The sequence below is a fragment of the Manis javanica genome, chromosome 3 (genome assembly GCF_040802235.1).
Source record: "Manis javanica isolate MJ-LG chromosome 3, MJ_LKY, whole genome shotgun sequence".
NCBI lineage: Eukaryota > Metazoa > Chordata > Mammalia > Pholidota > Manidae > Manis > Manis javanica.
The window spans coordinates 31,242,578-31,270,392 of record NC_133158.1 but is presented as its reverse complement, the minus strand read 5'-3'; the positions used below and the strand labels follow the sequence as shown (position 1 = coordinate 31,270,392).

The 27,815-nt window shown below is 46.7% G+C and overlaps 1 protein-coding gene across 4 annotated transcripts in view; it reads left to right on the top strand.

The window, feature by feature from the left end:
- Positions 1-1,450: 1,450 nt before the first annotated feature.
- The window catches only part of ATP2B2 (ATPase plasma membrane Ca2+ transporting 2), a 358,301-nt gene continuing 331,936 nt past the window's right edge, over positions 1,451-27,815 (top strand). For all 4 annotated transcript variants that reach the window (XM_037000334.2, XM_073231033.1, XM_073231038.1 and 1 more), the window contains exon 1: positions 1,451-1,591. The gene's annotated coding sequence lies outside the window, so the exon portion shown is untranslated. The remainder of the gene's footprint in view (positions 1,592-27,815) is intronic.

Sequence of the window (27,815 nt, the reverse complement as noted above, 5' to 3'; positions counted from 1 at the left end):
ATCTGGTTTCATGACGGCCTGTTTGCCACTGTGAGAATCCAGAAGAGAGGTGTTGGAGGCCTGACGGAGTGCCTTTCAACAGAGGGAATAAAGCAGATTCCAGGGAGACTGTGGAGGCCCCATCAGTGAGGACTTGGTAATGGGGATGCCTGAAGCTGCCCATCTGGGGACACTGCAGTGTCATTAACTAGGATGCAGAAGGTGGGAGGAGATACAGGTTGGTGAGGCATCCATGGGAGGATGCCTTCTGGGTGCCCCAGCGAGAGAACAGGTTAGTGGCAGGAGATGTAGGTGCTGCCTGCCAAGTCAAGTGTGGAGCAGTGAGAACAGAGTGCTCTGAGCCAAGAGCCTGGAGACACCTCCTCTTAACACCTGTCAGATTTCTTCAGGTCACTGGCCTCCCAGGGCCCCTCTCTTCCTTCTATCCCTAAGCCCCCAATAGTGGGTGACTTTTGCCCCATCCCAGAGCTGCAGAGTGCAGGCCATGGTGAATTTTGGCTCCACGAATGGTGGCAACCTCCCAGCCTTTCCCAGGAAACAGGTGTGCAGACACCCAGAGCCCAGGAGCTCCCTGGCCCTAGCTCCGCATTCAGGGAGCCAAGGCCTGGGAAGGAGGAGTTTCCACAGTCAGGCCCTTCCTACCCTCCAGCCCTATAGGGACCTGTCTTCTCTCTTCAGTGAGCAGTGCATTTGGCTTTTTATAAAGCCAATAAATAAATAAGCAAGCGGACATGATTAATTGATGGTATGGAGCAGACCAAGGCGCTGAGAGTCAGGTGGCCAGGCTTCCTGGTGGAGCTGGGCTTTTCAATGGCCTGGGCCCTGCGCCAAGAGGGGAAGCCTGCTTTGGGGAGGGACTTTCAGTGTTTTCCTGAGGTTTTTGCCTTTCTCAGGCAGGGCTCCTTTCTTGGCCTCCTCTAGGCCCTAGGCCTCCTAGGTTGGAGGCTCAGGGCCAACAGGTGCCACCGCCTTACTCCAGTTCTTTCTCAGGGTCTGAATGCCCTCTAGCTGAACTCCCTAGGATTGATCCAGCCAGCCCCCACCCCAGTGCTACCTCTCCCCATACGCCCACTCCACACTTCTGTTCATCTCACACCGTGTGACCCCAGTCATGGGTTCCAGTTGTGCTGGGGAGTCTTGGGGTGCCTTGACCCAGGGGAAAGGATGGGTGGGGAGGGATGCCTCCAAAGGCCAGGATGACAGTGGGTGGGGTAAGGGGCTATGCTAACGTAAGTGGCCAGAGACCCCTCCAGCGGCCGCCCCACACGCGCGTAGAGGAGGGCGCTGGCGGGACGGCGCTCTGGGTCCCGCGGGGCGCTCTCCGTGCGGAGTTTGGGGAGGCCAAGGGGGAGCGCGCGGGGGAGGAGGGAGGAGGGAGGGAGGGAAGAAGGGAGGAAGGCGGGCAGAGCGCAGTGCAGCGGTGGCAGAGGCGGCAGCGGGAGGGAGGCCGGCGGGCGGCGACGGGGCGGTGGGGCGAGGCGAGCGCGGGCAGCCGCGGCGGAGGAGCCGCAGCCGCTGCGGGGCCGGACCGGGCCGGGCGCGCACCGGTGGCGACGGCAGAGGCAGCATCTCGTTCGCGGACCCGGCGCAGGTGAGGCAGGGGCGGCCGGGCCCGGAGCTCTGGGCCTCCTCCCCTCTCCCTCAGTCTGTGTCTCCCTGCCTGCTTCCCTTCCATAGGCGCTCGGCGCCGCAGACCCCGGCGGGGCCAGAGCCAGAGCTCACGCCAGAGCGCGTCCTGGGTCCCCTCGCTCGCGGAGACAGGCGCCTTGTCAGCGGTGACCTTGAGCGGGCACCAGGCGGCGGGCGGGGCGGCCGGGGTGGGCGCCTGCGGACCCGGTGTCTGCAGGCTCGAGGAGGGGGCGCGCCGTGCACCTGCCGCGCGCAAACTTTCCGGGCTCACGGCAGCCCGGAGCTGGGGGGCGTCCAGGGCGCTAGAACCCCCCGTTTCCCCCTTCTCAGCTGGCTCTGATTTCTCCGCCTGGCTTCCCCCCAGTATTGGGGGCCCCCTTTCTCCAGGCCCCAATTCCTGCAGGCCAGGGACATGACCGGAGCTGTGGACCTTGACCCTGGGCTGGGGGGTTCTCCCCACCCCAAAGGCGATTTCCAACCTTCTAAAAGCTTAAGCGCTGGCAGACCCTGAGCCAGGTACTCTCATCTCTGGCTTCGCATTTTCCTGGCGCCCCTCACCTTGCCCACAGCCCATCCTGAAGCACTGTGCAGGGGTCTCCCACCTGGCGACACAAGAGCTCTGAGCCCCACACTTAGCTGGGTTCTCAGATCCACAGCTTCAATTTTTAGCCTGGTGGCAAAAGCTTCTTCAGTAAGTGGACTCAGGCAAGTACCCCCTCGCTCCCCTGGTGGATCATTGTGCTCCTGAACACTTGGACTCTCCTAGGGCCTGGTCACCCTGAAGCCCTGTGGTATCAGGAGGAAGTGAGATCCTGACCATCGGGTGTGTCCTAGCCTCCTAGAACATTAGCCTTGGAAAAGGAAGTGAGGCCCAGAGAGGGTGAGCCAGCCTTAAGATCACACAGCCAGCCTGGAAGGAGCAAGAGCTGGCTTTTCTTATAATAGGTTGGAGAGGACTCCTATTTGGTTCCTACACCTGGTGGATTGGGGCCCTGGGACTCTGTGTCTCTTACTAGCTGTGTGACCTCTGGCAAGTCATTTCCCCTCTCAGACTAGCTTTCCCCATGTGTAAAATGAGGGTAGCTGCCACGTAGGGCTTTTCTGGTGGCTAAGTTAATGTTCTTAAAAGTTCTTACCATCATGCCTAGTGCATGGTCTGTGTCCAAAAATTTTTGGCTACCAACATGTGAAATTTCCTTTCTGAGCCTGAAAGGGAAGAAATCATCCCTGTCTTCTTCTTTCTGCTCTGGCACCTAGATTTAGGTGGGTTTTCACTCTGTAGCTATGTGGGCTCCTGGGGGGCAGCAGCTGTGGGAACCCTGAGCACCCATACTCCATATTGAATGTTCCACGGAGGCAAAGGTGCTGGCACCCTCTAGAGCCCACTGGACCTAGTGGCCCAGCTAACCTAGGCTGTGGTTTTCTGCTGCTTCCAATCCCTTATTTCTAGCTGGGAAAGGAAGACAGGTACCAGCTGCAGCCCCAGGAAAAGACCCTCTTCTTCATTACAGGTTCATGGGAGGAGCACTATCCTCACCTCCTCCACCTGACCTACTCTTCTCCCTACCTCTGTGAAATGCTGTGCCTTCCCCCAGAGGTACTACCGGCAACAGAGGAGATGGTGGGGGTCAGGTCTTATCATTCATTCATTCATTCATTCATTCACTCACCCACTCAGAAGCCTTGATTCATGTCTTCTTTGAGTAAAGAAGTGCTTGGAAATACAGAGACATCGGCTATATCTAGCCATTATGAAGCTCCTACCAGGTGCCAGGCACTTGCTTGGCAATGAAGACATATTCATTCATTTGACAAATTTTTATTAAGTACTTAATATGTGCTAAGGACTGTTTGATGTGCCTGGATACTTTGGCAAATAAAACAGACCTGATCACAGCTGTCTCTGGTGACCATATAATTTGTCATCCAAACTGAAATACTTCTGAGGTTGAGAGAGGACATAATTATTATTAACAACACCAGGACCCCAGGCATAAACCAAGGCTATCCCCTGAAACTGGGATGTGTAGCCATCCTGTGACCTTGTGTTCATATCAGTGTTCAGGGAGAACTGTTAATATTTTTTGAACTTGGTTTTTGCTAGGTCCTGCGCTAAGCACTTTCGGATTATCACAGTGCTGTAAAGCTGGTGTTACCATCTACATGCAGCTGGTTAGCAGTAGAGCTGGCCTCCTCTGCCATTTAACTGCTGGGCTGCACTGCCCCACTCCAGAGATGGGTGAGACCCAGGGCCCAAGTGCAGTCTCACTTTCTCTTGAAGAGACACACAGAAGACTGTTAAGCAGTAGCACAAATGCTGTCATAGATGTGCCATGGGGGCAGATGGAGGCACAGACTCTGCCTGGAAATGTCAGAGGCAGCTTCCCAGAGGAGAGGACCTTTGAGCTGGACCTTGAAACATAAGTTAGGATTTTGACAGACTCTGGCAGGTTGGGGTGAGGGGATTCCAGGCCCAGATTGCTAAGGCTCAGAGGTATGGGGTTTGTGGACTATTTGGGGAAACAACCCCCAAATCAGTCCAGATCCAGTTGTGGTGGAACAGGGTTAGGTCTGAGACAGTGGGAGCCAGCGAAGATTAAATCCTTGAGAGGTGTGCTATGGCAATGGATGAGCTATGCATTTTAGAAAGATGCTGTGGAGATGTGACTATTCCGTAGACAGGGAATAGAGAGAATTTGTTGAACTGGATTTTCCTTTGACAAGAATTTTCTGTAACCCAATCTATACTATGGATTGCCGGCAAGGTAAGGGAAATCATTTTGTTATATAGAATTACTGTGGAAGAATTTTACCAGCATCCATGGCAAAAAGGTTTCACCAGTGATTGCCAACAAGAGAAATAGTAACCTGCTTAAAAGAGAGGGTTTTGGTAACATCACTTGCAAATAAGGAATATTCTCATCATAAGTTAAATCTTTTCTGTTTGTTAAATCACATGCAAAAACTCTAACTTCCTCCTCTCCATGTCACCTCTGCCCCATATAAATCTGAGAGTAATAAAACTGTGCTTCTTTAGGGATGCCTTATTCTCATACTTTTTACAAATTCAGACTGCCCTCCTTTCCTCCCTCCCCAATGAAGGAGAATTTTTAGAGCTTTGTGGTATCTAAAAATGTGAATCCATTCAGAGGGAATAAAATTATTAGGTCTTGGGATTGGAAAATAAGGCTAGAAAGATGTGAGGAGCAGAAGAGAACTTGATGGAAGGTAGGGAAGGAGAAAGGAGCAAGGCCAGCTTCATGGGAGTGTGACCTGACAATTGCCCAGGGCTGGCTGAGAAGGGCCCTGCACTTGATTTAATGCTCTGCGGTTGCTGTATTGAAATTCTTAATCATTTTTTAACAGAGGGCTCCACATTGTCACTTTGCCCTTGGTCTCACGAATTATGTAGCCAATCCTGAGAGAGGGAGAAAAAGATTCGGGTAGGGAGAGGTAGGGGGCAGAGAAAAGAAAGTAACATTTTAAAAGCCCTTGCCAGATGCCATTTCCATGTTTATCTGCTTTAATCTTTATGACAATCCTAAGAAGTAGGTGATATTGTCCCTGTTTTAAAATGTAGATTTTATTATTATTCAGGTATGGTGAGGCCAGTAGATCAGATGACTGCCATTGAAAAGATAGTTTCTTACTCACAGTTCCCAAAAGGAAGGGGGCACACTGCACCAGGGGGACCACACAGGGAAGCACCCCATGGGTCAGGAGGCTCAGGGAGCAGGAGGAAAACGGGCAGGAGCCTTTACTGTGGCTTCTGCGGGAAGGAGCAGGCAATGTGGGGTAAGCAGGCTTCAGAGTGGCTAGTCTGCATAATTTCAGCAGCTCTGGGGCATAGGGGCCGCCCCCAATTGTCTGGTTCCTGCCCTGGGTGACTAGGGCAGAGGAAGAGTGGCCCAGAGTGCAAGAGCTCTGTAAAGGAGTTCGTGGGGAGGTGAATGGGAGGCTGCCATGCTTTCTCTGCCCCTTCCTACCCGTCCTCACCTAGCAGGTCCTTGAATTTTAGAGCTAGGATACCCCATGAGGAGTATCTAGGCCAACTCCTTGATTTCACAGAAAAAGTGAAAAGATACCCCAACCAACGAAAGCAATCTCTCCAAGGTCACACAGCATTTGGGGGGGGGGGGGTGAACTTGACCTAGAATTCATGTCTCCTGCTACTCAAACCACTATTTAGTTAGTTTTTAATTTTTTCCAGACCAGAGTTCTGACTAAGCCAGCTCTAAAAGACTGAGTATGTTAGGGTCTGAGTTCCTATCTCATTTAACATCATATCCCCATTGGGTCTAGAACATGGTAGATGCTCAACACATGATTGTATCAGTTTCTCAAGGTCACCATAACAGATTGCCACAAACTGTGACACTTAACACAATAGAAATATATTCTCTTACCATTCTGGAGGCTAGTAGTTCAAAATCAAGGTGTCGGCAGGGCCTTACTCCCTCAGAAATCTATACAGAAGAATCCTTCCTCACCTCATCCCAGCTTCTGATGATTTCCAGCAATCTTTGCTGTTCCTTAGCTTGGAGCTGTGTCCCTCCAGTTTCTTCCTCTGTCCTCACGCAGCTGTCTTCCCTCCGTCTGTGTCTGTATTTCCAGATATCTCTCTCCTTTTAAAGACACCAGTCCTGTCGGAACAGAGCTCACCCTAATCAAGTATGACCTCATCTAAACTTGATTACATCTGCAAAGACCCTATTTCTAAATAAGGTCACATTCTCAGGTACCAGGAGTTTGGACTCCAGCATGTCTTTTGGGAGCACCCAATTCAGTGCACAAATACCGTGAACTAGAGGGTGAGTGAATATTTATGATTTCAGGCAAGAATGAGCACCACTTCCCCCCATAGTTAATATGAAGGATCCTTTGATTTAGAAGGAGGAAACATTAACAATAACAGCAACGGTTCAGTCTGCCTTCAGAGAGGAAAGGAAATAGTCCACATGAATATAATAGCAGCTACCATTTCCACCAGCCTGCTAGGCTTACACTTTCTAATTGTTTCAGTACAATCTTGGGCAAGTGGTTTCAGCTCTCTTTTTTCTCAAATGTAAAACAGGATACTAACAGCACCTACCTCATGGGGACTTTTATGAGGAATGACAGGAATTAAAACAAGTCAGGTTCTTGGAATGGTGACTGGCACACACAGTAAGCACTTTCTAGATCCCAGCCATTATCACTGCCATCATCATCATCTTAAAATTCACAGAACACTTTGCACATATCTTTATACTTTTCAATCTTCAGAGCAAGTCTATTATATGGCTCAATAAATAACAGCTTTCTTTTCCCATAAGTTGGTTACTCATTGATGAGCCAGATCTCAAACCCAGTTCATAGGTTTCCAATTCCAAGCTGGCCTCACTAAGTGGCACCCACTCTAGGAGTATATAGATGTTGAAACTTCCCTGTTTCATGGGGCTAGAAGCTTAGAAAACAGTGATATGTTAGGCCCCTATAGTGACATAAGGGGAAGGACAATGCCCAAAGAGGAAAAACAGCCTCAGTATCTATTGCCCAATTATCACTAAACTTCTTGGAAGGTAGGACTGACTAGGTCTTTTTTACTTTCAACTTTGCATTCTCAGGCCCTAGCACATAGTAGGGGTTAATAAATGTGTGTTAGATGAATGGATTTCTTATAAAACATAAATAGTCACTGCCCCCCACCCAACACCAACAATAACAAAATCCTGGGATGAGGCCTTTTTGCCTAAGCAATAATTGCTGTCCATAAAAACTCATAGGTAGGCTGTCAACATGTGATCAACTTGAAAAATCTGCTTCTGATGTGCTATTTTAGGAAAATAACTGTTAAGGTGAACAACCAGTGGTCGTAATACACAACTGGGTGAGCTGTGAGGGGTGGGCATGTAAAGAAGGCCCATGATATAGATGGGACATAAGAGGTACCATGTGTGGTGAACTTGCATTGGAGAGAGATGCAATGTTGAATGGAATCTCCTAAATGTTGCCATCAGGAGTAGATAAGAACACGAGGCCAGGAAAGTTCTCTCTGAGCAAATCAGTGCAAAGAGAAACTAGGTGAATTTGGAAATAATATTTTTATTGGCACTAATTCACAGTTGGCTGCTCAGTAATATAATAATGGTTAAGAGTACCTAGGAACAAATTCTAGACAGCACTTTTGCTAGCTGTGTGACTTTGGGCAAGGGGCTTAACTTCTCTGTGCCTTAGTTTCCTCAGTAGTGAAAGAAGGGAAATAGAAGTAGCACAGAAAACTATTTTAGGAATTAAGATTTGCAGAGGATTTAGCAAAGAGCCTGGATCATAAATATCATCTCTCTCCTTTGTCCTCTTCTTCCTCCACCTTCTCCTCTTCTCCCTCTTCTTTTTAATATAGCAATTTGCTTAAGTCATTCCTGCTATAGAAATATTTCCAGCTCTTACTCTCTAGGCACATGATAAATTGGTCTTCCTCGCCTGTTTTGACATTAGTTATAGGTGTGTGTCTTGCTTTGACTGATGAACTTTGAGAAGAAACGACAATGTGTCATTTCTGGATGGAAGCTCTAATAACCCACACACTGTTAGCCACTTTCTCCTTTAGCCTCCCTTGACAATTGAGGCAGCATGGAGATGGAGCCTTCCTCAGTCTGATTCCTGAGTTAGAATGATACATAGCAGAGTCCCCAGCCAACACACAATGGGCATGTAGCATCAGTGAGAAGTAAGCTCTGGCTTTAAGCCACTGGTACTTTAGGCTTATTTGTTACTGAAGCATAACCTGGCCTATCCAGACTGATACTGAAAGGGAGTAAGTTGAAATAATCACAACTTGTGTAGAGATAGGTTTTAATTCTTTTAATTCCTTCAAGCATAATGCCAAAAATTTTAGTATTTGGAGGTGTTACGAACACAAAACAGATGAAAACCACTGCCCTGTGAGGTGAAGGCCACTCTCTCTAGCATGGCATATATGGACCTTTCCAGTTTCACCCTGGCCTCATCTGCTTCTGTCCCCACATGTGCTCCATGCTCTGCCTGTTGAGTCCACAGCATCCTTGAAATGGGCCACATGATTGACATTTCCAGACCTTGGCTCATGCCCTGCCTAGAATGGGCATCCCCCAGGAAATCATGTCACTTGTTGAGTGGATGGGGTAGAGAGTGACAGATGCATGGGGGAAGAGGAGAACATTAGGCTTGTTCTGTGAGGCACAGAAGGCAGAGTTTCAGTACTGAGAGCGAGAGTCCTCTTTAATGTGAGAGATTTTGTTGGCCATTAGAGCTTGGCCTGGGATGGTGAGGGACTCACCACACTAGAACATTTCCAAACAGTGGTGGAGTGTCATGGCAGGGGTTCCGGGTTAGCAGAATTGGCACTCTCCAATCCTGTTGCACGTGAGTTTAAGGTGAGATTGCCCAAAGAAGGTGGATTCTAGCTTCTATTCTCTATAATTTTCCTTTTGCTAAATAAAAGTAGCATTTACCTCCTGATTATAGACATGTTACATAATGTTTATAGAAAATTCAAGTGGTATCAAGAAAGTATACAGAAGAAAGTGAAACTGAAATAAAATGCCATAGAAGAGAGCTAACTTTCATTAACATTTTGTCAAATGTCCTTCCATACATTTCTCTATGATTGATAGGTACACAGATAGATAGTGGGGTTTTTTGTACCTTTCTCTCACTCAATAGTAGGATATGGACATCTTAAATACCAATAAATATACCTCTACCTCATCTTTCATAAGTGGCTCTGCCAGAATTTATTTAATGGATCCCTTTCTGATGGACACTTAGGTTGTGTCCAGAATTTCACTATTAAAGATGACACTGTGATGAACATTCTTGTATGTGGACCCCTGAGGAGTCACTGAATCAGGCAAAGCTGTTTGGGATGAAAGAAGAGAAGAATACTGTGGTATGATTAGCTAGAGAAATATTTCTGGCTTAAGGGCAACCTGCAAAGGGAGATAGAGAGATGAAAGGGAGATTGTGGCTGGGCTGGAAGTTTGGAAGGAATAAAAGCAGGGATGGGGAGGGCGAAATGTGGAGGGAGCTGGTTTTAGAGGCCCCCAGACCCTGGTTTTACATGAGTCATCGTCCATGTTCATGGCAGTTATAATTTATGTAGAATCAGACATTTTCAAGCACTTTTGTGTGAACAGTCCCATTCAATCCTCACCACCACCTTGCAAGGAAGTTCTCTGTCCCCATTTTAAAGAGGAGCAAAGAGAGGCCTGGAGAGGCTGTGGTAAAAGATTCTGTTGTCTTCATTTACAGTATCTGGGCTCCTTCACAGCTCCAGACCTTCCTTTGCACACACCCTGGGCCAGCTCATGCCTCCAGTCTTTGCAGACACCATCTCATTTGATAGGCCAGCTCTTTCTCACTCTTGAAAAGGAAGACTGGTCTTATGTGCCTTCTTTGTGAAACTTTTCCTTACGGTCCCCCACCCACCCCACCCACACCCAAAAGCAAGACAGAGCTGGGCAGGACTCAGAAAGGATGTTCTGCAGGCTATCAGCAGAGCATTAACTGTTGTATATTAACCCGTCAACCAGGGAGCGGCTTTTGGTTTCAGTGAATTGTATTCCCTAACTCAACTGACAAATAGCAAGACCCTTTTTTCCTCATATACTCAAAAGCTCTGGAGGTGGCTAATTCAGTGGCTCATTGAAAACAGTGTTTCTGCCCTTCTCCTCTGCCGTCACAAGCATCCCCTGAGGGCAAAAAGCAAGGAGATCCATGTTTCTTTTATCTTAGGAGGACTTCTGTCCCAGAAACTCCCGACAACTTCCCCTTGCATCTCATTGGCTGGAATTGGGTCACATGGTCACGCCTAAACCAATCACAGCCCAGAGAATTGGACCAGTGGTTTGAAAGGACTAGAACTGCCCTCTGAGTCAGTTGGGGCCACAGAAGGTGTTTGCCAAACAGGAAGGAGGAGGGAATGGACACTGGGGAAGACAGCCCCCTGTTGCTGCCCAATTGTGCATTCACTCTCCTGGCTCCCCAGCTAGGCTGGTTGCTGTGAGAGGACAGGACATTGGGGCTTATTCCTTTCATGTCCTTTGCAGGCTAGCACAGCTTGGCACCTGGTCAATACTGAAGAAAATACAGGTTGAATGAATGGAATGGAATGAGTCAGTAGGTATTTCTGAAGACTCCATCAAAACCTGAAATTTTAGGATTCTCTGTGCACCACCAGCAATGCCAATGCTCTGTTGATTTGGGGATGGTTTAGGTATTTCAGAGAGTATAGGAATGGTGTTCCTCTCAATACATTACAATACAGTTGCAGGGAAGACAATAGAAACTAAAGATAGGGAACTGGGTCCTGGACTCTGGACGTGCCATGGGAGGTAAATGCCTCCATAGGTTCCCAGAGAAAGACAAGAACCATTAAAGACAAGATACTGTGAAGCCCAGAGGTAGAGAAAAACACTTGTGTACTCAGAGAGTAGATGTTGTGTGACGGATTTAAGGCGGTGAAGCCACCCACTAAGCCTGAAGGGAACTCAGTCTTGAGGGCCTACTATGTGCTGGGCATCTGACTTATTCCATCTCATCTTCCCTGTGTCTCTATGAAGTGCATCATTCAATTCCTATTTTGTAGATGGGGAAGCCAGGGCTCAGAGGGTGAGGCTGCTTGCCCAACATCACAGAGCCATGAAGTGGTGGAGCTTGACTAAGAAAATAGGTATGTGTTCTGAAAAGCTGGCTCCCTTCTCCAAAGGGGCTGCCATGGCCATAGAGAGCTTCCCTCAGATCAGTAGGCAGTAGAGTGAATGTGAAACAAGGGGTCTGGAAACTGATAGAAGGGCCTGGAAAAGGCTTGGTGCAGTGAAAATGCAGGTGAAAAATCCCCATGGAAGAGGTGTTCATTACGGGATTCAGGGTGGGATTGAGGAGTCATGGTCTTTGGCATCGAACCTGACTTCAAATCCCTGATACGCCAATTAATAGCTGTGACCTTGGGCAGAATACTTGCTTTCTCTATATTTGTCCATCTGTAAAATGATAATGATAATTAAATGCATGCCCCATTCCTGGCATATAATAAGAATTTAATAAATGGAGTTATGATAATTATCAGTAGTGTTGTGGTTGTTTTAGAACTTGGTGGGTAACCAGATCTAAAGGTAACCACCCTGGTGTGGGTGTCCTGGGTTCCAGTTCTGCCTTGGGCACCACCTCCACATTTGATTTTGACTTAATTCCTCCTAGCCTAGCTCTCCAGGCTTCATCTATAAACTAAGGGAGTTGGGCTGGTTGATTTCTAGCATGCCCCCTTGTTCCAAAGTCTGCACTTGGGTGAGGTGGAAGGGGATGCTGTGATGACAAAAGGGATCAGAATCACAAAAAGAAGTGTCTGGAGATGCCTTTGTTCTGTGGAAGTGAAGGAAAGGAAGGGCAAAGGATGGAAGAAAGAGCACAGAGGAGTCAGGGGAGGCCAAGCAGCCAGCAAGGATTGGGCAGGTGTGTGAACCCGAGGCTGGGCAAGTTGGTGGGCACAGAAGTGAACAGCTAAAACCAAATGGGGCAGAAACATGTTGAGAACAGCTGCATCTGACACCTGCCCTCGTTGTGGGAGAACCAGAAGAAGAGGAATCAATCACAGCTCTTCCTGATGCTGAAGCCATGGGGGGCAGGGCTTTGAAGAGTGTATGTTCAAAGACTGAAATTGAATTTCTCCAAAGTTTGCAGGAACACTGCAATTATGCCTGAGAACATGTCTATGAAATCCCCTTGAAATCTATTTTTGGGCACAAGGTTTTATAACCAGAGTCAGAAATTGAGTGGAAGTGTGTGGGAGGCTGACCCTGGACAGTTTCCATGTTTGCTAGGAGGGGAAAGAGTATTTTTAACTGCAAACACCCATGTTTCATAGGGTGAGACTGGGGAGGAGGCCATTTCACCACTTTGGGTTTCTCACCCACTGTCATGTTAAGACTAGAACCGTCTTTAACAGAAGTTGTTAAAATTCCTTACTGGGAGTGGGTGGCTGGGGTCTGGGGATTGAGTTGGGGAACTTGTCTGGGACTTCTGTATATTGGAACAGAGGTATCTGAAACTTAATTTGCCAGAGACTCCTTCATATCCATCTTGTGCTGTTGTCACAGTGCCCAGGGAGCTTGGTCTGGCTAGAGACTTTTTTCTTGCACTGGTGTCTCAGTTAGCTATTGCTATATAACAAACTGTCTTGAACTCTGTCATAGGCAATAAGTTTATATTATGACTGAAATATCTACAGGATGACTGGATGGTTCTTCTGGTCCTGGCCGGGTTCCCTCTTAGGTCTGTGTCCTGCCACTGGTCAGTATGCAGCTTTGCTGATCCTGCTGGGCCCTCCCACATGTTTGGGGAGGAGTGGGTACTGGCTGTTGGCTGGCCTAGAATAATCTCAGTTGGGATGGCTTATCTCTGCTTCATGCAGTGTCTCATCCTCTAGCAGCTCACCTGGATTTGTTCATGTGGCAGGGCTATGAGAGACAGAGCAGAGGCATGTGAGGACTTGAGACCTAGGCTCAGAATTGACACATTTTCATTTCCAGTGCATTCTGTTGGCTAAGCAAGTCATGAGGTCACTCCAAATTCAAGGAGTGGGGAAATAGATAGTACCTCTTGATGGCCAAGTCACACTGAAAGGGTTTGGGTCCAGGCAGGCCTTTAACTGGAGCCATCTTTGCCTTCAATCTGTACCACTGCCAGCATCAGCATTGGCCTCTAGGGCTGTCACAGCACATGGCCACCCCTACTTAAAATCTTCCTGACACCCAGAATTCCCTTGAGGTGCAGAGTTTTCCATTAGAGTCTTTACCTGTGGAATCAGGAAAATGTATGCTCCCAAAGAATGAGAGATCAATTTTCACTCATGAGACTGGCAGAAATTTAAAAGTTTGATGCTCCCAAGTTGATGAGAACATGGGGAGATAGGTGCTACATACACTGCTGGTCAGAGTTTCCATGCCACAGACCACTTGAGGGGCCTCTTCTGCAGTATCTATTAGAATTAGAAATACATGTAAGGGTTAAATACACTAAGGTATGACCATTTCATGGCATGCTACTCAGCATTCAAAGGAAATGAACTGTTGATACCCAGAGCCACCTGGATGAACCTCAAGGAGTTAAAAAGACCCATCCCAGAAGCTTACGTACTGCAGGATTCCATTTAGGTAACATTAGCGAAATGACATTCTTACAGAGATGGAGAACAGGTTAGTGGGTGTCAGGGGTTAGGGATGCGGAGAGGGTCATGTGGCCATAAAGGGGGGTCAACAGGGAGCCTGTGGTGATGGCACAGTTGAGTATCTTGGTGGTAGTGGTGATGGTGTTTATGGAAAGGTACATATGATAAAATTGCAAAGAGCTGCCCAGGTGCACGTACACCCACACCTGAGTGCCTGCCTAACTGGTGCAGTCTCAATAAGCTCTGTAGGTTGTACCAATGTCCCTATCCTGATTTGATATACTGTATTTTTGCAAGATCCTGACTTTGGGGGCGGCTGGAGAAAAGGTACCTGGAGCTTCCCTGTACATTTCCTTGAAATTTTCTATGAATCTGTATTTCCAAATAAAAAGTTTAAAACAAATACACAAGCTCTCTGGCCTGCTAAGTCCACACTATTGCTAGTGTCTGTCAGAGACAGGGTCCTGTGCCCTGGGAGGCTTATGCAGATGGTCATGGAACACTGTTTGATATAAAAGCATTGGAAACAATCAAATTATTCTCTCACCAACTAATCATTTATTGAGCACCTACTATGTGCCAGGCACTATGCCCAGCTCTGGGGATATAGCCATGAACAAAATAGTCCAAGCCCCTGTGGGGTTCATGTCATTCAACAGGGAGCTGATAAAATAAACCACAGAGTATTTGCACTGAGGAATACCACGTAACACAAACAAGGAAATGAGGTCGATTCATGTCCCTGTGTACTAATGTGGTCCTATCACCAGACCATACCACTGTGAAGAAAGAATAAGATGCAGAATCAAGCATTCAGGCACCATTTATTTAAAAAAGAAAAAGAAACACAGTAAAATAAAAGAAGGCCAAGCTTTGGCATGCACTATGCTGGCCCACCTCACTAGACTATAAGTCCCCCGGGGGCAGGGAGTTGTGGCCATCTTGTTTCTTTCAATATCTCCACACTGAAGCAGGCCTGGCACAGGGGAGGAACTCAGATATCTGCTGAAGAAAAGAATGAATTGTACCCATTTTACAGGTTGGTCAATGGAAGCATGAGGTCCTTAGCAATGGCATATTGGCTTTACTTCCCAATAGAGCTGCCAAGTGCTGACTGACTCTCCACGACCTTGAGCATTCCTCCTACTTTTCTTTCAACTTTGTCTGCATGAACACATCCTCCCCACTATTCCCATCTCAGGAGGCTGCGATTGTCAAGTCTCGGGTCTTACTTGTCCATCCTGCCTTTTGGTTGTAGAATGATTGCACACTTTTGTGGTTTGTGAAACGTGTCAGGTACACCTGCCTACATTATCTCATCTAATCCTCCTGTCAGTCCTGTTTGGGGGAAAGTGGATGTTCATACATTGTCTGATCTCAGGCTCTAGCCCCTCATGTAAGTTTTTAGGCACACGGTGATAAACGGCTGGATGCGGAAGTCCATTATGGGACATATGGAAATTCCCTGGAAGCAGTGTGAGTGTCTTGGGGCCTGGGGTGTGTTTTCTTCTCTCTTTCCTCCCCACTCGGCCTGCTAGAGAATCCATCATGTTTCCTGGGACTCAAGGGGAAGGCTCCTCTCTCTCAGATGGGAATCTTCTGTAGCCCACTCTGTCTTTTCAGCTCTGTAACCCCCGTGTGTGGCTTCGACAGAGCACAGAACAGACCCTCGGGAACTGTCTGCTGAGTCAATAGGAGTTGAGATCTTTTCAAGGCAAGTGCTGAATTTTCAAACACAAGTAACACTTAGACAGTACTTGGGTTTTAAAGGAAGAGAAGAGAATGCATTCATCTACCTTAAACCACATGAGAGTTTTATGTGGTAGGAAAACCTAACCAGCAAGAACACTAAGTCTCCAAGCAGTTCCCTCATTCGCTCACTCATTCATTCATTCACTAAATATGTCTTGAGGGCCTGATGTGAGCCTGTGACCTGATCCTGGATGAGTGGCTTTGGCCCAGCACTGTCCTCAGGCTGCGGAGGCAGGCATGTAGCTTACCCAGTACTCACTGGGAGCCTGCACCCTTGGGGTCCACAGCACACAAGTTGCTGCAGGGCCCTGCACTTGTCCCTGTCAGAGGGTCACAAACCTTCCAAGTGTTGGCCAAGATGGTGAAACATGAAGATGCTCTTGGGGTTATTGAGGAAATTATTTCAAGCCCAGGGATCCCCCCAGAACGTGGGCATCCAGTAGCCACGATCAAGACCTCAGTGTGTCCCCTCATCTGTTTCCCTGCCAGGTCCTTGGAAACATTTATTACCCTGCTGCAGAGAAACACTTTGAGGTCAGCTGACTTGTCTGCAGCCCATGAGCCTCGGCACCCACAAAGCAGAAATTAATGAATGATGGTTGCGGAGAGAGGCAGGGAATTGGCCATCAGCTATTTTAGGCTCACTATACCAGAGCAGATCCTAATGCCTGCATCTGTGTGTTCACTCCGTCTGCCCTTTGAGCAGAAATCGAAATCAGCATTGGCTCGTGTTTTGTTTGCTTGCCAACTCCAAGCTCCTTAAGTTTGCATGTCTCATAAAAATATGCAGATTTTGAATTAATAAAAAGAAAATAGAGCTACTGGGAAGATTGATTCTTCTTACTCCCCTTCTGACTTATTATGATTCGTCAAAACCTTCTCAGAGCCAGCCAGTACAAGAGACGAAGGTTAAAATGAGCTGAGTTCAAATCTTGATTTTTCTACTTCCTGTCATCTGACCTCTATGGACTTCAGTTTTCCTGACTATAAAGTGGGGATCAGAAGGTAGCACTGCTTGAAGATTAAAGGAGACACTCTATGGGAAGGTTCCCAGCACCTGACCCCTTTGCTGATATCAGACCTTTTATATATGAAGAAAACCATCATCTCCCTATTCTTCCTAGGAGGAGTGTGGTCTCAGGGTATCAAGGTTTGGGTGTGAGCTGCTCTGTGATCCTGGAGAATTTAACCTCATGGGGGTCATGCACTTGAGACATGGGAGGATGGCCCATCTCCATCCTTCTGCCTCAGTGTCCAGGTCTGAGACAGAGGAATGGAAATATAATATTCACTGATTATGAGACTTTTGCTGAGCACCTCCCAAGTACAGTCACATGGAGACCATGGGGACCTCCTGGTGACTTCTGGTGCTGGCCTTTGGTGCTGGACCCACACATCATGGGAATGGACCTGTGTTCATTGTTGTGGTTCTTTGAAACATGGCAGCTTGTTTCATGGGTAAAATGAGCACCTCCCCTCCTGGTGTTTGTGTCAGGCTCCAGGTAGAACATGGGCATGGAGGACAGGAGAAAGAAATGTGAGCTAGGTGCTAATAGCACAGGTTGTCAGGTGAAACCCATGAGCCCTGCAGCAATGCTGTCTTTGGGGATCTAGGGAACCACAGCTGGAGCAGCCCAGGGGCTCAGGCCCTCTCCTGGTCAGATGGTGCTGCTGGTCCAGTCCTCCCACAGCTGCTGGGGCATGTGGGGCCTGGAGACCAGTAAGGGGAGTAGCTTTACATGGTAGCCCAGGGGACCCACCTCATGGCACTCATGGCCTGGAATGCTTTTCTTTGTGGCAGGATCTATTGCGTGGCTATTTATGAATGTCACTCTACAAAAATTTGTATGATATAGAGATATCTCTATCTCTATTTTACAGATGAAGATCTGCATATGTGTCTCTGTCTACACATCCAACCATCCATCTACTCATTCATCCATCCATCTATCCATCACCAATCTTCACTGGCACATGTGAGTGTTCAGTAAGTGTCAGCTGCTAGAGGATGACAGCACAAGGTTCCACCTTAAGGGTGGCTCACCCTGTGGATTGGATGTTGAGCCTTCTATTGATCTTAAAGGGCCTCATTTAAGAATAGGGTTTATCCTCTCCTGTATCAGTCCCATAGAGTGAATAGAGTCATATCTATGATTTAGCTCCCTCTCAGTCCCTTTTCTGCTTTGCTTATTTAAAATGAAGACTTATATTCTTTTGACATGAATATCATTGTTGTGATTTGTCCCCAGAGTCTTTGTGTCTGCTGTGCAGTATGAGAACAGACGCCTCTGTGTGTGGAGGTGGTGTTGGCAGGGATGGATTGGTGTATATGGGTGGATGGTTGGCCCTCCTCCATTCAGTTTTGACCTCTGCATGATCTCTGGGACTGGCTTTCTGCTCTCTCTAGGATGCTCTTCCTTCCTTTACCCCCCGCCACCTTCACTGAGCACCTACTCTATCAAGCACCTGGGTCCTGCACACCTTTATGTGCAAAGCCCACCACTGGGTGGAGGATATGCAACAAATGCCTCAAAACTCAGCAGAATGACAAAAAGGCACAGGACCAACATCCAGCAGGCTCCCTCCATGTGCAGAGTACATCGTCTTAGGGGTTTCCTGCAACTGCGTGAGGGCCAGTGCTGGTCCACGTCAGGGTTCTTGGTCCAAGGCAAGGTGCGGAGCAGTTGGGTGCTTTCTGTAAAGCTTAGAGAAAAGGAGGCCCTTTTGTCTGAGATTACAACCTTCCTCCTCTCTCTGTGTGGCCTTTCTTCTATGATGCTGATACCAGAAAGAGGTCTTTTTTTCAGTGTTTGTATTTGAAAACATTGTGTTGATTTATCTAATGTTTTTTGATTGGTTGGTTGGTTTTGTTTTGCTTCTTAAATTTTTACTGGCCTAGGACATTCCTAAATCTGGGGAACACTGAATTATCTTATTTTGGGAGGGGTTTAATCTTATTTAATGTTATAAACTAATACATGAAATAGATGATAATTGTTCCCATTGCACAGATGAGAAAATAGAGGTGCAGAGAGTTCTCTTCCCCTGAGTTTGTAATGACAAAGGCAAGTCTCAATCCCAGTTTTAATTTATGCCAAATCCCTTGATTGCCCCACCCTACCCCGTCCTAGCCCAGGGCTATTCTAAGGGAGGCTCAGGAAGGTCAAGGTTGATGGATCTAGTAGAATACATTGCAATCTGCTTCAGATAACTCAAGGCTATGTTTCTTATTTAGATCCATAGGAAGGCCCAAGCCCTTTAACTGACTAGTGCTAACAAATGGGCCGATGGTCTTGGATCTCAGATCTGATGTACACACACAGACCGCCCATTGTCAATCCTCCCCATTAGTCGTGGGCCTTCCTTCCTTTCCAGCCCTTCATTACCAGGTAATGGCAGCATACCCACTGGCCCAGGTGGTTTCCACATCAGGAGAGTGAAGGGAAAAACTCATGATCCCTTTGCTTTGCCTTTTTTAACTGAGGGCCACATGGATACCTTTCTGGGTGGCTTCTTTTGTCACTGCATTTCCATCCTCAGTCAAGCCAGGGCTTCTGTCTTGCCCATCTGATGTCCAGAGGAAATTAATGGCCTGCATTTTGGTGAGTAAGCACTCTGTGGGCTTTGTAAAATGACTTGGCTGGTTTGGCTGCATCTGCTGGCTGTAGGTGGCCTGGCAAGGGATAAATCATACTGATGTGGAGGTCTGTTTGCCTTAACTTTGTCCCCTCAAAAGCAAATTTTCTTTCTCTGGTGGCTCTCTTGGAGGACTTGGGTCATTGGCCAAACCAACAGGGACAAATCTATAGCTAAAACAGGCTCAGACTAATTTCTGAATAAAATGTGTCCTTTCTGATTTTGAACAGTGGGAATGTGAGGCAAAGGACCTGTGGAAGAGTGCTGCAAAGTGACACATGCCCATTATTCTCGCCTTATGCTCTCAAGTGCCAACCTACTGATGACAGGTTCCCCAGGGGCAGGCACCACACCTTGAAATTGGGGTGACCACTGGGACCCTCTCTGTGGCTGGAGCTCCTCAGAGAAGGGCTGATGTCAGGCAGCAGTGACCAACCGTCTGTTTTCTAGGACTTCGTGTCTGAGAAGCAACTTCACATATTTTGTCTACGGGTATTCCTGATAACCCCATGCAGTAGGCCGGTGTGCACTGACCTCTCACTATTAGAGAAACTGAGAGTGGGAAAAATCAATAGGAAAAATACCTAATACCTTTCTCATGGGTGTTGTGGTAAGTACTTAATGAGTATGAATAATGATAATGAATATGTATATGTAAATCCCAACATGGGCTTGATAGACTATTCAATCAGTTTTGGGCTACCGACTGTTATTGTTTCTAAGGCCACACAACTAGTAACTGGCAGGTGTCTTGAGTCCTGATGACCTTTTTTATTCCTATCAATTTATTACCTAGTTACTAAGACTAAAAAGTCTGATTAGATCAAATTTCCTCTAAAGTTATTCCCAGAAGATCCTAAACTGAAGAAAACAGTGTTGTCCTGAAATGCATCTTGTATTTGATTTGTTTTGCAACAGAAGCATTAAGCTCACGATAACACAAGTCAACAATGCTTGGGTACTTGGTAAGCAGCACCCACTGGGCTAAGCATTTGACATGGATTTTATCTCACTTAAGCCTCATAACAATATTTTGAGGAAGTAATTTGTATTGTTCTCACTTTATATATGAGGAGACTGGGATGCTGAGGGGTTACTTATCCATCCAATTGTTAATTGTCTGCCAGTAAGATGCAGAAATGGGGCTCCAAGCCCATGTTCTTTATTTCCTAAGGTTTCTGTGTATTAAGAGTTCTTTCACGTAGAAGCAACTTCTCTATACTATTTTTTGGGCCATGCTTAACAGATGTCAGCCATGGCCCTGTATTCTCAGTACTCTATGAACCCTTTCAGAAGACAGGCTCCAGACCCTCAGTTGTTTGTCTCAAATATCCCAGGCTCCTCATTGGGCCTCAATCTCCCCATCTATAAATTGAGCATGTTAGGTGCCTCAGTACCACCCACCACCCCAATGTTCCAGAACTAGAAGCTTCCATGAATCAAGCCTAACTTCTTTCATTCTTAGTCTTATCTTTCAGGGGGCATAGAAATTACTGTTTAGAAAGTGTTCTCAGTTTACTTACCTACCTGTGCAATCAGGTTGTTGTGAAGATTTGTTGAGAATGCAACAAGCGCTTAGCACAGGGCCTGGAACATAATGAGTGCTTAATAGTTGCTCTCTTTGAAAAACAGAAATGGTTCTATTCTTTTGAGACACCTCTCACAGATACTTGTGGGGGGCATCCCAAGATACAGACCCTGTCCCCCACTAACATTTGGGGGGGACAAATGGTTTGAGGAAACCAGGTAGGAAGTTTGATCTCTTAGTGCTTTCCCATGGACGGCAGTACATAGCAGACTGTCTTTTATCAGAGAGGCATGACCTCCCTCTGCTTAAACAAATTAAAGTTCCCATCCCAAATGGCTTGAATAGGGGCAGCCACAAGGTTCTAGGTCCACGGAAATCAAAAAGGGGAAGAGGAGATGAAATAAGCATTTTTTTGATTTAGCCATGAGAAGAGATTGAGTGGCTCATTAAAACAAAGTCACCTTGCTCCAAATGGATCCATTTGATTGAAGGTTGTACTTTGGTATCCTAAGCTAAAAAGTCCAGATATCACGTAAAAAGAAATTTAGTTTTAGAAATGGGAAGCCTTTGACTCAGGGCTTAAAGGATAAATCAGGGAAGAATGAAACTAGAATTCTGGTTGCCAAAGTTTTGCCCATCATAAAGCTTCATACATAGGTCCCTGCTGCTGCCATTCATGTACACACTCATGTATGTATTTGTGCGTGCACACGCCCACCACGAGACCATAGGGCACCTTTGTGCACATTAGGAAAGGGCACTCTCTCCAGGCAGAAGCAGTCCCAGGACACACTGTTGGCAAGCAAATAGTAGGCTGGATGTAAACCCTTCTTGCTTTCTCAGCCAGGTGCATGTGGCCTTGTACAGAAGAGAGGGAAGCACACATACTCTCACAGGTGAGCAAGGAGACCTTTAGCTGAGGTCTGGTAGTCTCACAGTGAGGTGTGAACACCTCAGCTAGAGTCTCCACAGATGTACGACAGTACTTGCTTTCCAAGAGTCATTTCTACAAAACCCACAGCAGCACTCTGCTTGCTCAGCCACCTCCTTGAAGATAATCTGTTTTGTTCTGTACCTCTTCACAACCCATCTGATCCCAGCAAACACACTTATTGGTTTGACTCCAGACTGCAGATTTTATTCCTTCAATTGGGCACCTGTTTTACCTGGAAAGCAAGCTTTGGGCCTGGCCTTTTACAGAGTGCTTTGTCTGATCCTTGCAGCCGTCCTGAGGGTTAGATGGTAGGAAATTAATACACCCATTTTGCAGATGAGAAAATGAGCTCTAAGAGAGGACCCTTAGAGAAGCAGAGTGTCATGGGTGATCTGGACTTAAAGAGTCATATCACCTGGTCTTTATTGATGTCACAGCTCAGTTGAGTTTCTGGAAAATTCCCTCCAAAGTGTGAACCTTCACAATTTCTCAGGCTTAGCTTCCTTTTTCCTGTCCCCTCTAACCTGAAGCCCAATCTTGACTGACTGTATTCCATGATTAACTCATTACAGCAGAAACTCAACCATTGTCTAAATTTAACATTGTCCCAAGTAAAATAGCCATCCAGTTGACAATGATCACTAGTAGAACTTGCCATGCAGTTGATTAGCTCCCATTGCTAGTGTGAGCCCTGCTGTGATCACTGCTATGGTCAGTATTGCTACCAATCTGCTTCTAAGAGCTGGACTTGGACCCAGACATGTTGGACACTTCTCTTTAGAAATTGCCTTTAAGAGCCTGGGTCCCATTGCCCCAAAATCCCAAGATGATAAATATTCATCCCAATCTCCACTTAGAAAGATAGTCCAGAGTGAGCACTAAATAGATCATTGTTGCATGAGGTAATTAATTGATGGATCCTTTAAGGGTGGTATTTAATAGAAGTCTTCCAGTTGCCAGTAGTCAAATCACAACACAAATTAGTTTAAGCAAAAAAACCAACCAAACAAAAAAATGAATGCATTGGCTCACATAGGTGGAAGTACAGTGTGAGGGCATCAGGTACAGCTGAATCCAGAGGCTCAAATCATATTATGAGGCCTTGGTTTTCTTCCCTTTTCACAGCTCACATTCCATTATTGGTTTCATTCTCTAGTGTTTTTTTCCTCATGGCAGATCAGATGGCCACCAGTAATTCTGGGCTGATGTAGTTTTTGCAGACAGTTCACAAACTTGGACAGTCTTCTTCCTCCCCTTTCCATAAAGTGAATCTCATGGGTGGACTGGGATTGGCCCAGCTTAGGTTATGTGACTTCCCCTTAGACCAATCACTGTGGACAGAGGCTTGGGCTGCCATAACTGGCAAGGAGAGGCACAGTGATTGACAGCTTCCCCCAAGCCCCATGGGATGGAGAAAGCCAAACTCTAATGGAGGCCATTCTCTAATGGAAATTGGGGCTCAGTGGACAGTAGATGCTCACTGCAAGGGTGGATGAGGTTTCTGAAAAGGACAAAATGACAGTAGGACAGTCTAATAAAGATTATAAATCAAGTGATAGGCTTTGGCTCAAAATGAGAAATAAAGTAAAGAGATGTAATTTCTTGGATGATTTATCACCAGCCTCGAAAGGGATGTTGGCAGTGATGTTCAGTGGTAGAAGCCCCGAAGAGCCCTAAGCTATCTGGACACACTCCATTTGGGAGCAGCTACGGTGAGGTGTTCCAGCCTGAGTTTGAGGTTAACCCTTTCCAATGCAGGGCTCTAGATGTGCCTTTACTGTTTGGTAAACTGAGTCTATTCAGGCAATTGACATATACTTGGGAAATAAAATCAGTGGTGATGAACTTGATGGGAAGCCTAGCGTATTCTTACTTGCTCATGGAGGCAATCATAACATATTGAAACCTCACCACATTCCTAGGAGTGGACATCACAACCACTATTTTGAGAGGGAAGCAGGCTCCAAGAGGAGAAATGACTGGCCCAGGCTACCATCCAGCATGTGGCAAAGCCAGTGGCCAAGCCATGTGCTGTGACAGCTCTGCCCATCACAGCCTTCAACTTCCACCAAGTCTTCTCTGAAAAATCCTGGAAATGTTCTCCTCCTTAGCTGAGAGCCCTGGGGATTTCAGCGTTGATTCCCTGGGGGTTAGAAAAGCTAGAATCAAAGGCATCTCTGTTATTGAAGAAAGCCCTCTGGCTTTGCTTCAACCCAGGCTTTTTCTGTCAAGGGGTAGGATCTGTGCTAATGAAAACAAGCGTCATTTTACAGTGTTTTCTATAAATCTGTTAGTGACCTTTAATAAAAATTTATGACCCTATTAATCCTGTTCTGCATACCCTGGTCATATAATTGCTCACTGGCCAGTTATGTGCAAACCTTTAAAATTTAGTGACTGCCTGGACACAAGCCAGGGGTCCTGCTCCAAGTGATGGGAATGGCATGAATAATGATTAATCTAAACCGCCTTGTGCCGAATGCAAAGCTGTGTTCTTGACGTAGGCCATTGGGCTGGGAATCCTAGAAAGAGCAGGAACTGGAAGACACCTGGGCTTTCCAGAGAGCTCATTAAACTAGTCGTTAACCAAGCTTAGCCCCACCTGCCTGACCTTTTCCCTGGCACCTTTCTCTTCCTCCTCGTCATCAGAGCAAGGAGCCAAAAATAGTCTTCTCCATATATGTCCAGCTGTTAACGGACAAAATCCAAGGGCGTCTCCTGAAGCCATGAGTTTGTCCACGTTTTGCTTACAGGATTGACACTGGAGCACCAGGAGGTTAGGAAAGCAGAGGTTGCCCTGGGTTTTCAGCATCTTGTTTGTTCGTGGTTCTCAGCAGAAACCCAAGCGTGTGATTTAACCAGTGGGGGTATCTGATCGCAAAGGTTCATGGATAGTTAGCAGGTCCAGAATACCTTAACGAATGTTTGCTTGGCTGTCGCATTGTGTAAAGTCAAGCTCTCTAACAGGCAAATACAGACATTTGTACACATAGGGCAGTGGAACTCGGGGCCCCAGCCCACAGTGCATACTGCAGAAGTCCGAATAGCTTCAGCTTTCTCTGTGACTCGGGATTCGTGGCAATGATATATCATAGGGACTTCACAGGGATGCATTTTCCTTTAGGAAGGGGCTCCTTTGAGGCCACCAACATCCTTGGGTCTCCCATTAGCTAAGAGGCAAGTGTGTTTACCACCTCACCTACCCTAAATGACTTTACAGCTTCACCACCAGTTTCCTACTCTGAAGAAGGGGCATTTCAAAGCCATGCAGGCACCTGCCCAAATTCTTCCTTTCCCTTATGGAGGGTATTCTGGAATCCCAGACTGTCCAGACAAGAAGGGACCTAGAGACTGCTAGATCCTTGCAGGTCAAAGTGCAGGCCCCCAGTCGACAGCATCAGCATCACTCAGGGACTCCCCATAAATGCAGAATCTCCAATGCGGCCTTCCTGGGACTCAGGATTTTAGGGTTCAGACAGGATGGGTGCCAGAACTACCAAGTCAGAACCTGCACTTCAACAAGATTCCCAGGTGGGCCTTGTGCACATGGCAGTTTGAGATGTATAGGCCTAGCCCATACCTCCCCACTGCATATTTTGGAAACTGAGACCCAAAGAGGTGCCCAAATCACAGAGCACATCAGTAGCTGAACTAGAGCTAGTTCTTGGGACCCCTGGCCTTCTGCCTGTGTCCTGCCATACACTATCTCCTTAACCGTGAGCATTCTGTGCTATCTACATTCTGTGCTATCTGCCATGCTGTGGCTCACTGGGAGAGCAGGACCAAACCTCAATTCTTGGTGTGTCTTTAGGACAGCATGCTTCAAGTCAGGATGCTAGTCACATCTGCTGCCCAGAGGGTAACTGTTCAGATGAGAAATGAGCACATTGGATCTCAGAACCAAAGAGACCTTAGAGGTCATCTGGTAGTCCTTCCTACCCAATGCAGAAAACCCTTTTTATAACTTCCCTGCATCGAAGCCAGCCAGCTCTGCTTGGATGCCTGTAGTGACAGGGAAGTTACTACCTTATAGGGCACCAGCTCCATTGTTGGAAAACACTAATGTTTTTGTGTTCAATTCCAATATTAGATTAAATTATTTCCTGTTGCAGCTTCTACCATACTTCTACTTATGCTCTCTGGAGTACTTAAAAAGGTCCAGGCCCTCTTCCACATAAGAATCCTTTAGATATTTAAAAACCGGTATCAGTATTTACATTCCCCAGGCTAATCTTCTCCATTTTGTTATTTTTACTTTGTTCTTTGGGTAAAATGATTTTTAGATACCTCCCCTTCCATACAACCCTAAACTTCCATCTGAGTCATTATCTTCAGAGTGATAACTGCCTGTTAATATCCCTCTTAAAAGGAGTCTAATATCACACTCCAGCTGAGGTAGACCTAGTCCAAAAAGAGGGACATCATCACCTCCCTTGATTCGATACTCTACTTCTTTTAGTGCAACCTAATTTTGCTTTGGCTTTTTTAAGCAACCACATCACAATGTTAACTCATATTAACCCTGTCAAATCTTTCTCTCATAAACTTTTGAGTAAATCTCCACTGATTTGTACTTAATTTTCTGATTCCAGATGCTTGACTTTCATCTCCCCTTGAATATCATTCTCCGTCTGGCCCAGTGTTTCTGCCTGTTGGGATAATTTTGGCTCTCGAGTCTTTTACCTTGTGAATCAGTCATCGCTTCCCACTAGGCTGACCTCAGCCAACCCTCAAGCATTTATTGAGCACCTACAGAGCATTCAGGGTTGGGGTTAGAGGATAAAAGCATGGCATGAAATCCTGTCTCCTAAACGTTCAGCCTGCTTGTAAAATGAGGACCCATCTCCAGGGCAAAGGGGGACGCAGACCAAGGCCAAGGCTAAGGCACAGCCTCTGAGGGGGCTGCTTACAGGTGTTCACAGTCACCCACATCACAGCTGATGGGGAGCTGGTCACAGTACAGGCCCCTGGGCCCCCCCACAGCTCCTTATTCAGAACTCCCCAGGCGACTCTGCCGCATGACAGTGTGAGAAGCCCCAGTTAAAAGGGTTGAAGAAGTGAGCCCAGGACATAGAAATCAGGGAGGAGCTGGGAGGAAAGGGAAAAGAGGGGATGGGGGTCCCTCTGGGTGCAAAATAAGAATGGGGCATGGGTTGCTGGCCAGGAGGAGCTCTGGGAAGCTGCTCCTATGCCCCCTACCCTGCCCTGCCCAGCAGTATCATGCAGCACCTCAAGGCTAAAACCCAAAGATAGGGCCCTGTGTTTGATACACCATCAGTACCCTTCCTGGAGTTCCAAACTGAGTTCTCTTTTGGACAAGAAGAGAAAAGCAATTGGTAAATAGTTCCTCACTGTGGTCTGGTGAGGACTTATGGCTTCCCCCAAGCTCCTCCCCCAATCCAAAAAGGAACCCCTGTCCCCATTATATTCTTAGAGCTCAGTTACTTGATGTTTGCTTCCTGGACTGAATTTAGCATTTATAAGCAGTGTGACTTGGGACAGGTTCTTGGTCTCCATTTGTAAAAGGGGAACAAAACAGAACCTCTCTCCTCAGGCTTCTGTGAATAGTCACGATTCAACACAATCCACTGAGTGCCTACTGTGTGCTGTGCTCTGTGCTCAGGACAGGGGATACAGCAGGAGGCAAACAAATGGGGAGCCCTGCCCTGAACAAAGGAAAATTGTCATGGAGACAGACAGCAAATAAAATACACTGAGTGTTTTAGATGCTGAGAAGTGCCATGGAGAAAAAATGAAATAGGACAGAGGCCTCTGAAGTTTGGGGTAGAGATGAGGGGGTAAAATTTTAAATAGGGGTTCAGGAAGGTGACATTTGAGCAAAAGCCTGTATATGATGATGAGGGAGGGATCCATAAAGATAACTAGAAAACAGCCTTCCAGGAATGGCAATGGCCATGCAAAGACCCTGAGACAGAGGCATGCCTGGAGCCATGACGGTCAGTTTGGCACATAGTATGTGCTCTATTTGTTCAATATGATTAATATCTTTATTAGTATTGATAATCTTCGTAAAGGTATAGAATTTCACTTCTGAAGCTTGTGGTGGTTAGGCATGAATCAGGAGTTAAATCAGTCTGGGTTTGAATCCCAATTCTCTGATTCTCAAGCTGTATGATTGTGGCCAAGTCACT